The sequence below is a fragment of the Hyla sarda genome, unplaced genomic scaffold (genome assembly GCF_029499605.1).
Source record: "Hyla sarda isolate aHylSar1 unplaced genomic scaffold, aHylSar1.hap1 scaffold_623, whole genome shotgun sequence".
Lineage (NCBI taxonomy): Eukaryota > Metazoa > Chordata > Amphibia > Anura > Hylidae > Hyla > Hyla sarda.
In genome coordinates this window covers 42,740-58,247 of record NW_026610638.1, presented here as the reverse complement: position 1 = coordinate 58,247, position 15,508 = coordinate 42,740, and the positions used below count along the sequence as shown (strand labels likewise).

At 43.5% G+C, this 15,508-nt stretch overlaps 9 pseudogenes; all 9 read left to right on the top strand.

The window, feature by feature from the left end:
- The first annotated feature begins 833 nt into the window (after positions 1-833).
- Positions 834-1,097, top strand: LOC130341665 (U2 spliceosomal RNA; annotated as a pseudogene).
- A 1,480-nt stretch (positions 1,098-2,577) lies between these two features.
- On the top strand, positions 2,578-2,841 carry LOC130341625 (U2 spliceosomal RNA; annotated as a pseudogene).
- Positions 2,842-4,315: 1,474 nt separating this feature from the next.
- Positions 4,316-4,579, top strand: LOC130341663 (U2 spliceosomal RNA; annotated as a pseudogene).
- A 1,475-nt stretch (positions 4,580-6,054) lies between these two features.
- LOC130341624 (U2 spliceosomal RNA) lies at positions 6,055-6,318 on the top strand (annotated as a pseudogene).
- A 1,478-nt stretch (positions 6,319-7,796) lies between these two features.
- On the top strand, positions 7,797-8,060 carry LOC130341662 (U2 spliceosomal RNA; annotated as a pseudogene).
- A 1,478-nt stretch (positions 8,061-9,538) lies between these two features.
- LOC130341627 (U2 spliceosomal RNA) lies at positions 9,539-9,802 on the top strand (annotated as a pseudogene).
- A 1,478-nt stretch (positions 9,803-11,280) lies between these two features.
- LOC130341661 (U2 spliceosomal RNA) lies at positions 11,281-11,544 on the top strand (annotated as a pseudogene).
- A 1,480-nt stretch (positions 11,545-13,024) lies between these two features.
- Positions 13,025-13,288, top strand: LOC130341660 (U2 spliceosomal RNA; annotated as a pseudogene).
- A 1,472-nt stretch (positions 13,289-14,760) lies between these two features.
- Positions 14,761-15,024, top strand: LOC130341658 (U2 spliceosomal RNA; annotated as a pseudogene).
- Positions 15,025-15,508: the final 484 nt, after the last annotated feature.

Below are 15,508 nucleotides of genomic sequence, written 5' to 3'. Positions count from 1 at the left end.
TGAGTGAGTGAGTGAGAACAAATGAGTTAAAGCAAGTGAGTGAGAGAGATCGAATGAATGAAAGTCTGAATGACAGAAAGAAAAAAGGATGAAGAAAGAAGCATGAAGAAAAAAAAATGTATATGGAGTTGCTGACATGAGTGCAATCTACAAAGCCGTTGAGGCTGATCCTCATGGGAGGATTATTGCACCAGGACCCTTAGCACTTTTAAAATGCCATTCAATGCCACGGGCTAGATGTAAACTGCAGATGACCATGTTGTGGTAGTTACCATGGATACCCAAGTGATGTGTGAGCTAACACATAGGCCCAACAGATTCCAAGAAGGCCAGAATCACCAGCGGCACCACCATCGATTGTCAGGTCACCCGGATTCAGCAAATACCAGAGTCCAAAATGATGCAGGTTTATACTGTTAATTTTCAGTTTATCGTTACAGTTGGTGTTATTCCATGTCGGAAGGGACGCAGCTACAGCCAGTGGGGTAACTAGAGACAGGCAGGCAGCTATGTGCAACAAAGGTAGGCGTGTTGTTTTCATATGCAGATCTGAAATATTGTCTTATATGCAAGAGGAGGAGTGATGGGGGTTCAGGCAAAAGCCAGGCTATGGATTGCATTGCTAAATGCTCCATCAGAGTGCAATGGTCGCCTGTCCTTTTTTTAAGTGATGATGTGGGTTTAGCCTGTGCTGTATGTATGTATGGGTGGCTGACTGCCACCCACCCAGAGAGTGTATGGGAGGCTGGTTGGCTGCCAGCCTTCCTTCCATTCCTATGAGTAATGTGAGTGCTCATGAAGGGGACATGGTTGGGTCCACCCCTTTCCCGGTTATCCCCTCTAGGCCTTTTGGCTTAGATCAAGTGTAAAAAAAGAAAGGATCTTGCGACAGATCGCATCCTGAGGCACGTTTTTTTTTGTGTGAATACTTGCACTTGGGTGACTTGTGAGCACATACTGATACATACGTTCCCTATCTGGGGACCATAAATTAAATGGATTTTTGAGAAAGGGAGCTGATTTGGAAGCTTGCTTCTGTCGCCCTATGCATTGACCCGATGTGGCAGTATATTCGGGTAGTGAACAGTGCACCACCCCATTCCAGTGTTAAACAAGAAAGATTCTCATTTAATCCTCCGTGGGTGAGAATTTGAGTTTGAGAATTGGAGACCAAAATGATGAGTTGCACTGACTGGTTTATGAACGTCTATTCATTTAGCGTTTTAATGACCATGTTTGCACACTGATTGGTGTAAAAAAATAAAATAAAACTAAATAATAATAATCTAGCACACCTGTGCAGGTTTGACATGACATGACAGGTAGCTGTCTTGTGGGTGGTGCTGAATCCTGTTAAATGACGTGAGGGTCTCATGCCTATACACAAGGGTGTGTCATTGCTGTTGCTTGACCATGCATTGGTATCTGTGGTCAGTGAATGATAAAAACAAAATTTACCATCCATTGATGGATGGGAAATCCGCCATGAGGCATTTGTTTTTAGAAACTGCTGCTCACAACCAATGTTGCAATGGAGTGTCTCCATCTGCTGGTGGTATTGGAAAGGCATTAGTGCTATGACAGGGTCTGAAGAAGAAGAAGAAGAAGAAGAAGAAGAAGACGGAAAAAAATATATATAAAAAGAAAAAGAGAGAGAGAGAGAGAGACTGACTTAGTGAGCGAGTGAGTGAGAGAGTGAGAGTGAGTGAGAGTGAATGAGTGAGTGAGTGATTGAGTGAGTGAGTGAGTGAGTGAGTGAGAACAAATGAGTTAAAGCAAGTGAGTGAGAGAGATCGAATGAATGAAAGTCTGAATGACAGAAAGAAAAAAGGATGAAGAAAGAAGCATGAAGAAAAAAAAATGTATATGGAGTTGCTGACATGAGTGCAATCTACAAAGCCGTTGAGGCTGATCCTCATGGGAGGATTATTGCACCAGGACCCTTAGCACTTTTAAAATGCCATTCAATGCCACGGGCTAGATGTAAACTGCAGATGACCATGTTGTGGTAGTTACCATGGATACCCAAGTGATGTGTGAGCTAACACATAGGCCCAACAGATTCCAAGAAGGCCAGAATCACCAGCGGCACCACCATCGATTGTCAGGTCACCCGGATTCAGCAAATACCAGAGTCCAAAATGATGCAGGTTTATACTGTTAATTTTCAGTTTATCGTTACAGTTGGTGTTATTCCATGTCGGAAGGGACGCAGCTACAGCCAGTGGGGTAACTAGAGACAGGCAGGCAGCTATGTGCAACAAAGGTAGGCGTGTTGTTTTCATATGCAGATCTGAAATATTGTCTTATATGCAAGAGGAGGAGTGATGGGGGTTCAGGCAAAAGCCAGGCTATGGATTGCATTGCTAAATGCTCCATCAGAGTGCAATGGTCGCCTGTCCTTTTTTTAAGTGATGATGTGGGTTTAGCCTGTGCTGTATGTATGTATGGGTGGCTGACTGCCACCCACCCAGAGAGTGTATGGGAGGCTGGTTGGCTGCCAGCCTTCCTTCCATTCCTATGAGTAATGTGAGTGCTCATGAAGGGGACATGGTTGGGTCCACCCCTTTCCCGGTTATCCCCTCTAGGCCTTTTGGCTTAGATCAAGTGTAAAAAAAGAAAGGATCTTGCGACAGATCGCATCCTGAGGCACGTTTTTTTTTGTGTGAATACTTGCACTTGGGTGACTTGTGAGCACATACTGATACATACGTTCCCTATCTGGGGACCATAAATTAAATGGATTTTTGAGAAAGGGAGCTGATGTGGAAGCTTGCTTCTGTCGCCCTATGCATTGACCCGATGTGGCAGTATATTCGGGTAGTGAACAGTGCACCACCCCATTCCAGTGTTAAACAAGAAAGATTCTCATTTAATCCTCCGTGGGTGAGAATTTGAGTTTGAGAATTGGAGACCAAAATGATGAGTTGCACTGACTGGTTTATGAACGTCTATTCATTTAGCGTTTTAATGACCATGTTTGCACACTGATTGGTGTAAAAAAATAAAATAAAACTAAATAATAATAATCTAGCACACCTGTGCAGGTTTGACATGACATGACAGGTAGCTGTCTTGTGGGTGGTGCTGAATCCTGTTAAATGACGTGAGGGTCTCATGCCTATACACAAGGGTGTGTCATTGCTGTTGCTTGACCATGCATTGGTATCTGTGGTCAGTGAATGATAAAAACAAAATTTACCATCCATTGATGGATGGGAAATCCGCCATGAGGCATTTGTTTTTAGAAACTGCTGCTCACAACCAATGTTGCAATGGAGTGTCTCCATCTGCTGGTGGTATTGGAAAGGCATTAGTGCTATGACAGGGTCTGAAGAAGAAGAAGAAGAAGAAGAAGAAGAAGACGGAAAAAAATATATATAAAAAGAAAAAGAGAGAGAGAGAGAGAGAGACTGACTTAGTGAGCGAGTGAGTGAGAGAGTGAGAGTGAGTGAGAGTGAATGAGTGAGTGAGTGATTGAGTGAGTGAGTGAGTGAGAACAAATGAGTTAAAGCAAGTGAGTGAGAGAGATCGAATGAATGAAAGTCTGAATGACAGAAAGAAAAAAGGATGAAGAAAGAAGCATGAAGAAAAAAAAATGTATATGGAGTTGCTGACATGAGTGCAATCTACAAAGCCGTTGAGGCTGATCCTCATGGGAGGATTATTGCACCAGGACCCTTAGCACTTTTAAAATGCCATTCAATGCCACGGGCTAGATGTAAACTGCAGATGACCATGTTGTGGTAGTTACCATGGATACCCAAGTGATGTGTGAGCTAACACATAGGCCCAACAGATTCCAAGAAGGCCAGAATCACCAGCGGCACCACCATCGATTGTCAGGTCACCCGGATTCAGCAAATACCAGAGTCCAAAATGATGCAGGTTTATACTGTTAATTTTCAGTTTATCGTTACAGTTGGTGTTATTCCATGTCGGAAGGGACGCAGCTACAGCCAGTGGGGTAACTAGAGACAGGCAGGCAGCTATGTGCAACAAAGGTAGGCGTGTTGTTTTCATATGCAGATCTGAAATATTGTCTTATATGCAAGAGGAGGAGTGATGGGGGTTCAGGCAAAAGCCAGGCTATGGATTGCATTGCTAAATGCTCCATCAGAGTGCAATGGTCGCCTGTCCTTTTTTTAAGTGATGATGTGGGTTTAGCCTGTGCTGTATGTATGTATGGGTGGCTGACTGCCACCCACCCAGAGAGTGTATGGGAGGCTGGTTGGCTGCCAGCCTTCCTTCCATTCCTATGAGTAATGTGAGTGCTCATGAAGGGGACATGGTTGGGTCCACCCCTTTCCCGGTTATCCCCTCTAGGCCTTTTGGCTTAGATCAAGTGTAAAAAAAGAAAGGATCTTGCGACAGATCGCATCCTGAGGCACGTTTTTTTTTGTGTGAATACTTGCACTTGGGTGACTTGTGAGCACATACTGATACATACGTTCCCTATCTGGGGACCATAAATTAAATGGATTTTTGAGAAAGGGAGCTGATTTGGAAGCTTGCTTCTGTCGCCCTATGCATTGACCCGATGTGGCAGTATATTCGGGTAGTGAACAGTGCACCACCCCATTCCAGTGTTAAACAAGAAAGATTCTCATTTAATCCTCCGTGGGTGAGAATTTGAGTTTGAGAATTGGAGACCAAAATGATGAGTTGCACTGACTGGTTTATGAACGTCTATTCATTTAGCGTTTTAATGACCATGTTTGCACACTGATTGGTGTAAAAAAATAAAATAAAACTAAATAATAATAATCTAGCACACCTGTGCAGGTTTGACATGACATGACAGGTAGCTGTCTTGTGGGTGGTGCTGAATCCTGTTAAATGACGTGAGGGTCTCATGCCTATACACAAGGGTGTGTCATTGCTGTTGCTTGACCATGCATTGGTATCTGTGGTCAGTGAATGATAAAAACAAAATTTACCATCCATTGATGGATGGGAAATCCGCCATGAGGCATTTGTTTTTAGAAACTGCTGCTCACAACCAATGTTGCAATGGAGTGTCTCCATCTGCTGGTGGTATTGGAAAGGCATTAGTGCTATGACAGGGTCTGAAGAAGAAGAAGAAGAAGAAGAAGAAGACGGAAAAAAATATATATAAAAAGAAAAAGAGAGAGAGAGAGAGAGAGACTGACTTAGTGAGCGAGTGAGTGAGAGAGTGAGAGTGAGTGAGAGTGAATGAGTGAGTGAGTGATTGAGTGAGTGAGTGAGTGAGTGAGAACAAATGAGTTAAAGCAAGTGAGTGAGAGAGATCGAATGAATGAAAGTCTGAATGACAGAAAGAAAAAAGGATGAAGAAAGAAGCATGAAGAAAAAAAAATGTATATGGAGTTGCTGACATGAGTGCAATCTACAAAGCCGTTGAGGCTGATCCTCATGGGAGGATTATTGCACCAGGACCCTTAGCACTTTTAAAATGCCATTCAATGCCACGGGCTAGATGTAAACTGCAGATGACCATGTTGTGGTAGTTACCATGGATACCCAAGTGATGTGTGAGCTAACACATAGGCCCAACAGATTCCAAGAAGGCCAGAATCACCAGCGGCACCACCATCGATTGTCAGGTCACCCGGATTCAGCAAATACCAGAGTCCAAAATGATGCAGGTTTATACTGTTAATTTTCAGTTTATCGTTACAGTTGGTGTTATTCCATGTCGGAAGGGACGCAGCTACAGCCAGTGGGGTAACTAGAGACAGGCAGGCAGCTATGTGCAACAAAGGTAGGCGTGTTGTTTTCATATGCAGATCTGAAATATTGTCTTATATGCAAGAGGAGGAGTGATGGGGGTTCAGGCAAAAGCCAGGCTATGGATTGCATTGCTAAATGCTCCATCAGAGTGCAATGGTCGCCTGTCCTTTTTTTAAGTGATGATGTGGGTTTAGCCTGTGCTGTATGTATGTATGGGTGGCTGACTGCCACCCACCCAGAGAGTGTATGGGAGGCTGGTTGGCTGCCAGCCTTCCTTCCATTCCTATGAGTAATGTGAGTGCTCATGAAGGGGACATGGTTGGGTCCACCCCTTTCCCGGTTATCCCCTCTAGGCCTTTTGGCTTAGATCAAGTGTAAAAAAAGAAAGGATCTTGCGACAGATCGCATCCTGAGGCACGTTTTTTTTTGTGTGAATACTTGCACTTGGGTGACTTGTGAGCACATACTGATACATACGTTCCCTATCTGGGGACCATAAATTAAATGGATTTTTGAGAAAGGGAGCTGATGTGGAAGCTTGCTTCTGTCGCCCTATGCATTGACCCGATGTGGCAGTATATTCGGGTAGTGAACAGTGCACCACCCCATTCCAGTGTTAAACAAGAAAGATTCTCATTTAATCCTCCGTGGGTGAGAATTTGAGTTTGAGAATTGGAGACCAAAATGATGAGTTGCACTGACTGGTTTATGAACGTCTATTCATTTAGCGTTTTAATGACCATGTTTGCACACTGATTGGTGTAAAAAAATAAAATAAAACTAAATAATAATAATCTAGCACACCTGTGCAGGTTTGACATGACATGACAGGTAGCTGTCTTGTGGGTGGTGCTGAATCCTGTTAAATGACGTGAGGGTCTCATGCCTATACACAAGGGTGTGTCATTGCTGTTGCTTGACCATGCATTGGTATCTGTGGTCAGTGAATGATAAAAACAAAATTTACCATCCATTGATGGATGGGAAATCCGCCATGAGGCATTTGTTTTTAGAAACTGCTGCTCACAACCAATGTTGCAATGGAGTGTCTCCATCTGCTGGTGGTATTGGAAAGGCATTAGTGCTATGACAGGGTCTGAAGAAGAAGAAGAAGAAGAAGAAGAAGAAGACGGAAAAAAATATATATAAAAAGAAAAAGAGAGAGAGAGAGAGAGAGACTGACTTAGTGAGCGAGTGAGTGAGAGAGTGAGAGTGAGTGAGAGTGAATGAGTGAGTGAGTGATTGAGTGAGTGAGTGAGTGAGTGAGAACAAATGAGTTAAAGCAAGTGAGTGAGAGAGATCGAATGAATGAAAGTCTGAATGACAGAAAGAAAAAAGGATGAAGAAAGAAGCATGAAGAAAAAAAAATGTATATGGAGTTGCTGACATGAGTGCAATCTACAAAGCCGTTGAGGCTGATCCTCATGGGAGGATTATTGCACCAGGACCCTTAGCACTTTTAAAATGCCATTCAATGCCACGGGCTAGATGTAAACTGCAGATGACCATGTTGTGGTAGTTACCATGGATACCCAAGTGATGTGTGAGCTAACACATAGGCCCAACAGATTCCAAGAAGGCCAGAATCACCAGCGGCACCACCATCGATTGTCAGGTCACCCGGATTCAGCAAATACCAGAGTCCAAAATGATGCAGGTTTATACTGTTAATTTTCAGTTTATCGTTACAGTTGGTGTTATTCCATGTCGGAAGGGACGCAGCTACAGCCAGTGGGGTAACTAGAGACAGGCAGGCAGCTATGTGCAACAAAGGTAGGCGTGTTGTTTTCATATGCAGATCTGAAATATTGTCTTATATGCAAGAGGAGGAGTGATGGGGGTTCAGGCAAAAGCCAGGCTATGGATTGCATTGCTAAATGCTCCATCAGAGTGCAATGGTCGCCTGTCCTTTTTTTAAGTGATGATGTGGGTTTAGCCTGTGCTGTATGTATGTATGGGTGGCTGACTGCCACCCACCCAGAGAGTGTATGGGAGGCTGGTTGGCTGCCAGCCTTCCTTCCATTCCTATGAGTAATGTGAGTGCTCATGAAGGGGACATGGTTGGGTCCACCCCTTTCCCGGTTATCCCCTCTAGGCCTTTTGGCTTAGATCAAGTGTAAAAAAAGAAAGGATCTTGCGACAGATCGCATCCTGAGGCACGTTTTTTTTTGTGTGAATACTTGCACTTGGGTGACTTGTGAGCACATACTGATACATACGTTCCCTATCTGGGGACCATAAATTAAATGGATTTTTGAGAAAGGGAGCTGATTTGGAAGCTTGCTTCTGTCGCCCTATGCATTGACCCGATGTGGCAGTATATTCGGGTAGTGAACAGTGCACCACCCCATTCCAGTGTTAAACAAGAAAGATTCTCATTTAATCCTCCGTGGGTGAGAATTTGAGTTTGAGAATTGGAGACCAAAATGATGAGTTGCACTGACTGGTTTATGAACGTCTATTCATTTAGCGTTTTAATGACCATGTTTGCACACTGATTGGTGTAAAAAAATAAAATAAAACTAAATAATAATAATCTAGCACACCTGTGCAGGTTTGACATGACATGACAGGTAGCTGTCTTGTGGGTGGTGCTGAATCCTGTTAAATGACGTGAGGGTCTCATGCCTATACACAAGGGTGTGTCATTGCTGTTGCTTGACCATGCATTGGTATCTGTGGTCAGTGAATGATAAAAACAAAATTTACCATCCATTGATGGATGGGAAATCCGCCATGAGGCATTTGTTTTTAGAAACTGCTGCTCACAACCAATGTTGCAATGGAGTGTCTCCATCTGCTGGTGGTATTGGAAAGGCATTAGTGCTATGACAGGGTCTGAAGAAGAAGAAGAAGAAGAAGAAGAAGAAGACGGAAAAAAATATATATAAAAAGAAAAAGAGAGAGAGAGAGAGAGAGACTGACTTAGTGAGCGAGTGAGTGAGAGAGTGAGAGTGAGTGAGAGTGAATGAGTGAGTGAGTGATTGAGTGAGTGAGTGAGTGAGTGAGAACAAATGAGTTAAAGCAAGTGAGTGAGAGAGATCGAATGAATGAAAGTCTGAATGACAGAAAGAAAAAAGGATGAAGAAAGAAGCATGAAGAAAAAAAAATGTATATGGAGTTGCTGACATGAGTGCAATCTACAAAGCCGTTGAGGCTGATCCTCATGGGAGGATTATTGCACCAGGACCCTTAGCACTTTTAAAATGCCATTCAATGCCACGGGCTAGATGTAAACTGCAGATGACCATGTTGTGGTAGTTACCATGGATACCCAAGTGATGTGTGAGCTAACACATAGGCCCAACAGATTCCAAGAAGGCCAGAATCACCAGCGGCACCACCATCGATTGTCAGGTCACCCGGATTCAGCAAATACCAGAGTCCAAAATGATGCAGGTTTATACTGTTAATTTTCAGTTTATCGTTACAGTTGGTGTTATTCCATGTCGGAAGGGACGCAGCTACAGCCAGTGGGGTAACTAGAGACAGGCAGGCAGCTATGTGCAACAAAGGTAGGCGTGTTGTTTTCATATGCAGATCTGAAATATTGTCTTATATGCAAGAGGAGGAGTGATGGGGGTTCAGGCAAAAGCCAGGCTATGGATTGCATTGCTAAATGCTCCATCAGAGTGCAATGGTCGCCTGTCCTTTTTTTAAGTGATGATGTGGGTTTAGCCTGTGCTGTATGTATGTATGGGTGGCTGACTGCCACCCACCCAGAGAGTGTATGGGAGGCTGGTTGGCTGCCAGCCTTCCTTCCATTCCTATGAGTAATGTGAGTGCTCATGAAGGGGACATGGTTGGGTCCACCCCTTTCCCGGTTATCCCCTCTAGGCCTTTTGGCTTAGATCAAGTGTAAAAAAAGAAAGGATCTTGCGACAGATCGCATCCTGAGGCACGTTTTTTTTTGTGTGAATACTTGCACTTGGGTGACTTGTGAGCACATACTGATACATACGTTCCCTATCTGGGGGCCATAAATTAAATGGATTTTTGAGAAAGGGAGCTGATTTGGAAGCTTGCTTCTGTCGCCCTATGCATTGACCCGATGTGGCAGTATATTCGGGTAGTGAACAGTGCACCACCCCATTCCAGTGTTAAACAAGAAAGATTCTCATTTAATCCTCCGTGGGTGAGAATTTGAGTTTGAGAATTGGAGACCAAAATGATGAGTTGCACTGACTGGTTTATGAACGTCTATTCATTTAGCGTTTTAATGACCATGTTTGCACACTGATTGGTGTAAAAAAATAAAATAAAACTAAATAATAATAATCTAGCACACCTGTGCAGGTTTGACATGACATGACAGGTAGCTGTCTTGTGGGTGGTGCTGAATCCTGTTAAATGACGTGAGGGTCTCATGCCTATACACAAGGGTGTGTCATTGCTGTTGCTTGACCATGCATTGGTATCTGTGGTCAGTGAATGATAAAAACAAAATTTACCATCCATTGATGGATGGGAAATCCGCCATGAGGCATTTGTTTTTAGAAACTGCTGCTCACAACCAATGTTGCAATGGAGTGTCTCCATCTGCTGGTGGTATTGGAAAGGCATTAGTGCTATGACAGGGTCTGAAGAAGAAGAAGAAGAAGAAGAAGAAGAAGACGGAAAAAAATATATATAAAAAGAAAAAGAGAGAGAGAGAGAGAGAGACTGACTTAGTGAGCGAGTGAGTGAGAGAGTGAGAGTGAGTGAGAGTGAATGAGTGAGTGAGTGATTGAGTGAGTGAGTGAGTGAGTGAGAACAAATGAGTTAAAGCAAGTGAGTGAGAGAGATCGAATGAATGAAAGTCTGAATGACAGAAAGAAAAAAGGATGAAGAAAGAAGCATGAAGAAAAAAAAATGTATATGGAGTTGCTGACATGAGTGCAATCTACAAAGCCGTTGAGGCTGATCCTCATGGGAGGATTATTGCACCAGGACCCTTAGCACTTTTAAAATGCCATTCAATGCCACGGGCTAGATGTAAACTGCAGATGACCATGTTGTGGTAGTTACCATGGATACCCAAGTGATGTGTGAGCTAACACATAGGCCCAACAGATTCCAAGAAGGCCAGAATCACCAGCGGCACCACCATCGATTGTCAGGTCACCCGGATTCAGCAAATACCAGAGTCCAAAATGATGCAGGTTTATACTGTTAATTTTCAGTTTATCGTTACAGTTGGTGTTATTCCATGTCGGAAGGGACGCAGCTACAGCCAGTGGGGTAACTAGAGACAGGCAGGCAGCTATGTGCAACAAAGGTAGGCGTGTTGTTTTCATATGCAGATCTGAAATATTGTCTTATATGCAAGAGGAGGAGTGATGGGGGTTCAGGCAAAAGCCAGGCTATGGATTGCATTGCTAAATGCTCCATCAGAGTGCAATGGTCGCCTGTCCTTTTTTTAAGTGATGATGTGGGTTTAGCCTGTGCTGTATGTATGTATGGGTGGCTGACTGCCACCCACCCAGAGAGTGTATGGGAGGCTGGTTGGCTGCCAGCCTTCCTTCCATTCCTATGAGTAATGTGAGTGCTCATGAAGGGGACATGGTTGGGTCCACCCCTTTCCCGGTTATCCCCTCTAGGCCTTTTGGCTTAGATCAAGTGTAAAAAAAGAAAGGATCTTGCGACAGATCGCATCCTGAGGCACGTTTTTTTTTGTGTGAATACTTGCACTTGGGTGACTTGTGAGCACATACTGATACATACGTTCCCTATCTGGGGACCATAAATTAAATGGATTTTTGAGAAAGGGAGCTGATTTGGAAGCTTGCTTCTGTCGCCCTATGCATTGACCCGATGTGGCAGTATATTCGGGTAGTGAACAGTGCACCACCCCATTCCAGTGTTAAACAAGAAAGATTCTCATTTAATCCTCCGTGGGTGAGAATTTGAGTTTGAGAATTGGAGACCAAAATGATGAGTTGCACTGACTGGTTTATGAACGTCTATTCATTTAGCGTTTTAATGACCATGTTTGCACACTGATTGGTGTAAAAAAATAAAATAAAACTAAATAATAATAATCTAGCACACCTGTGCAGGTTTGACATGACATGACAGGTAGCTGTCTTGTGGGTGGTGCTGAATCCTGTTAAATGACGTGAGGGTCTCATGCCTATACACAAGGGTGTGTCATTGCTGTTGCTTGACCATGCATTGGTATCTGTGGTCAGTGAATGATAAAAACAAAATTTACCATCCATTGATGGATGGGAAATCCGCCATGAGGCATTTGTTTTTAGAAACTGCTGCTCACAACCAATGTTGCAATGGAGTGTCTCCATCTGCTGGTGGTATTGGAAAGGCATTAGTGCTATGACAGGGTCTGAAGAAGAAGAAGAAGAAGAAGAAGAAGAAGACGGAAAAAAATATATATAAAAAGAAAAAGAGAGAGAGAGAGAGAGAGAGACTGACTTAGTGAGCGAGTGAGTGAGAGAGTGAGAGTGAGTGAGAGTGAATGAGTGAGTGAGTGATTGAGTGAGTGAGTGAGTGAGTGAGAACAAATGAGTTAAAGCAAGTGAGTGAGAGAGATCGAATGAATGAAAGTCTGAATGACAGAAAGAAAAAAGGATGAAGAAAGAAGCATGAAGAAAAAAAAATGTATATGGAGTTGCTGACATGAGTGCAATCTACAAAGCCGTTGAGGCTGATCCTCATGGGAGGATTATTGCACCAGGACCCTTAGCACTTTTAAAATGCCATTCAATGCCACGGGCTAGATGTAAACTGCAGATGACCATGTTGTGGTAGTTACCATGGATACCCAAGTGATGTGTGAGCTAACACATAGGCCCAACAGATTCCAAGAAGGCCAGAATCACCAGCGGCACCACCATCGATTGTCAGGTCACCCGGATTCAGCAAATACCAGAGTCCAAAATGATGCAGGTTTATACTGTTAATTTTCAGTTTATCGTTACAGTTGGTGTTATTCCATGTCGGAAGGGACGCAGCTACAGCCAGTGGGGTAACTAGAGACAGGCAGGCAGCTATGTGCAACAAAGGTAGGCGTGTTGTTTTCATATGCAGATCTGAAATATTGTCTTATATGCAAGAGGAGGAGTGATGGGGGTTCAGGCAAAAGCCAGGCTATGGATTGCATTGCTAAATGCTCCATCAGAGTGCAATGGTCGCCTGTCCTTTTTTTAAGTGATGATGTGGGTTTAGCCTGTGCTGTATGTATGTATGGGTGGCTGACTGCCACCCACCCAGAGAGTGTATGGGAGGCTGGTTGGCTGCCAGCCTTCCTTCCATTCCTATGAGTAATGTGAGTGCTCATGAAGGGGACATGGTTGGGTCCACCCCTTTCCCGGTTATCCCCTCTAGGCCTTTTGGCTTAGATCAAGTGTAAAAAAAGAAAGGATCTTGCGACAGATCGCATCCTGAGGCACGTTTTTTTTTGTGTGAATACTTGCACTTGGGTGACTTGTGAGCACATACTGATACATACGTTCCCTATCTGGGGACCATAAATTAAATGGATTTTTGAGAAAGGGAGCTGATTTGGAAGCTTGCTTCTGTCGCCCTATGCATTGACCCGATGTGGCAGTATATTCGGGTAGTGAACAGTGCACCACCCCATTCCAGTGTTAAACAAGAAAGATTCTCATTTAATCCTCCGTGGGTGAGAATTTGAGTTTGAGAATTGGAGACCAAAATGATGAGTTGCACTGACTGGTTTATGAACGTCTATTCATTTAGCGTTTTAATGACCATGTTTGCACACTGATTGGTGTAAAAAAATAAAATAAAACTAAATAATAATAATCTAGCACACCTGTGCAGGTTTGACATGACATGACAGGTAGCTGTCTTGTGGGTGGTGCTGAATCCTGTTAAATGACGTGAGGGTCTCATGCCTATACACAAGGGTGTGTCATTGCTGTTGCTTGACCATGCATTGGTATCTGTGGTCAGTGAATGATAAAAACAAAATTTACCATCCATTGATGGATGGGAAATCCGCCATGAGGCATTTGTTTTTAGAAACTGCTGCTCACAACCAATGTTGCAATGGAGTGTCTCCATCTGCTGGTGGTATTGGAAAGGCATTAGTGCTATGACAGGGTCTGAAGAAGAAGAAGAAGAAGAAGAAGACGGAAAAAAATATATATAAAAAGAAAAAGAGAGAGAGAGAGAGAGAGACTGACTTAGTGAGCGAGTGAGTGAGAGAGTGAGAGTGAGTGAGAGTGAATGAGTGAGTGAGTGATTGAGTGAGTGAGTGAGTGAGTGAGAACAAATGAGTTAAAGCAAGTGAGTGAGAGAGATCGAATGAATGAAAGTCTGAATGACAGAAAGAAAAAAGGATGAAGAAAGAAGCATGAAGAAAAAAAAATGTATATGGAGTTGCTGACATGAGTGCAATCTACAAAGCCGTTGAGGCTGATCCTCATGGGAGGATTATTGCACCAGGACCCTTAGCACTTTTAAAATGCCATTCAATGCCACGGGCTAGATGTAAACTGCAGATGACCATGTTGTGGTAGTTACCATGGATACCCAAGTGATGTGTGAGCTAACACATAGGCCCAACAGATTCCAAGAAGGCCAGAATCACCAGCGGCACCACCATCGATTGTCAGGTCACCCGGATTCAGCAAATACCAGAGTCCAAAATGATGCAGGTTTATACTGTTAATTTTCAGTTTATCGTTACAGTTGGTGTTATTCCATGTCGGAAGGGACGCAGCTACAGCCAGTGGGGTAACTAGAGACAGGCAGGCAGCTATGTGCAACAAAGGTAGGCGTGTTGTTTTCATATGCAGATCTGAAATATTGTCTTATATGCAAGAGGAGGAGTGATGGGGGTTCAGGCAAAAGCCAGGCTATGGATTGCATTGCTAAATGCTCCATCAGAGTGCAATGGTCGCCTGTCCTTTTTTTAAGTGATGATGTGGGTTTAGCCTGTGCTGTATGTATGTATGGGTGGCTGACTGCCACCCACCCAGAGAGTGTATGGGAGGCTGGTTGGCTGCCAGCCTTCCTTCCATTCCTATGAGTAATGTGAGTGCTCATGAAGGGGACATGGTTGGGTCCACCCCTTTCCCGGTTATCCCCTCTAGGCCTTTTGGCTTAGATCAAGTGTAAAAAAAGAAAGGATCTTGCGACAGATCGCATCCTGAGGCACGTTTTTTTTTGTGTGAATACTTGCACTTGGGTGACTTGTGAGCACATACTGATACATACGTTCCCTATCTGGGGACCATAAATTAAATGGATTTTTGAGAAAGGGAGCTGATTTGGAAGCTTGCTTCTGTCGCCCTATGCATTGACCCGATGTGGCAGTATATTCGGGTAGTGAACAGTGCACCACCCCATTCCAGTGTTAAACAAGAAAGATTCTCATTTAATCCTCCGTGGGTGAGAATTTGAGTTTGAGAATTGGAGACCAAAATGATGAGTTGCACTGACTGGTTTATGAACGTCTATTCATTTAGCGTTTTAATGACCATGTTTGCACACTGATTGGTGTAAAAAAATAAAATAAAACTAAATAATAATAATCTAGCACACCTGTGCAGGTTTGACATGACATGACAGGTAGCTGTCTTGTGGGTGGTGCTGAATCCTGTTAAATGACGTGAGGGTCTCATGCCTATACACAAGGGTGTGTCATTGCTGTTGCTTGACCATGCATTGGTATCTGTGGTCAGTGAATGATAAAAACAAAATTTACCATCCATTGATGGATGGGAAATCCGCCATGAGGCATTTGTTTTTAGAAACTGCTGCTCACAACCAATGTTGCAATGGAGTGTCTCCATCTGCTGGTGGTATTGGAAAGGCATTAGTGCTATGA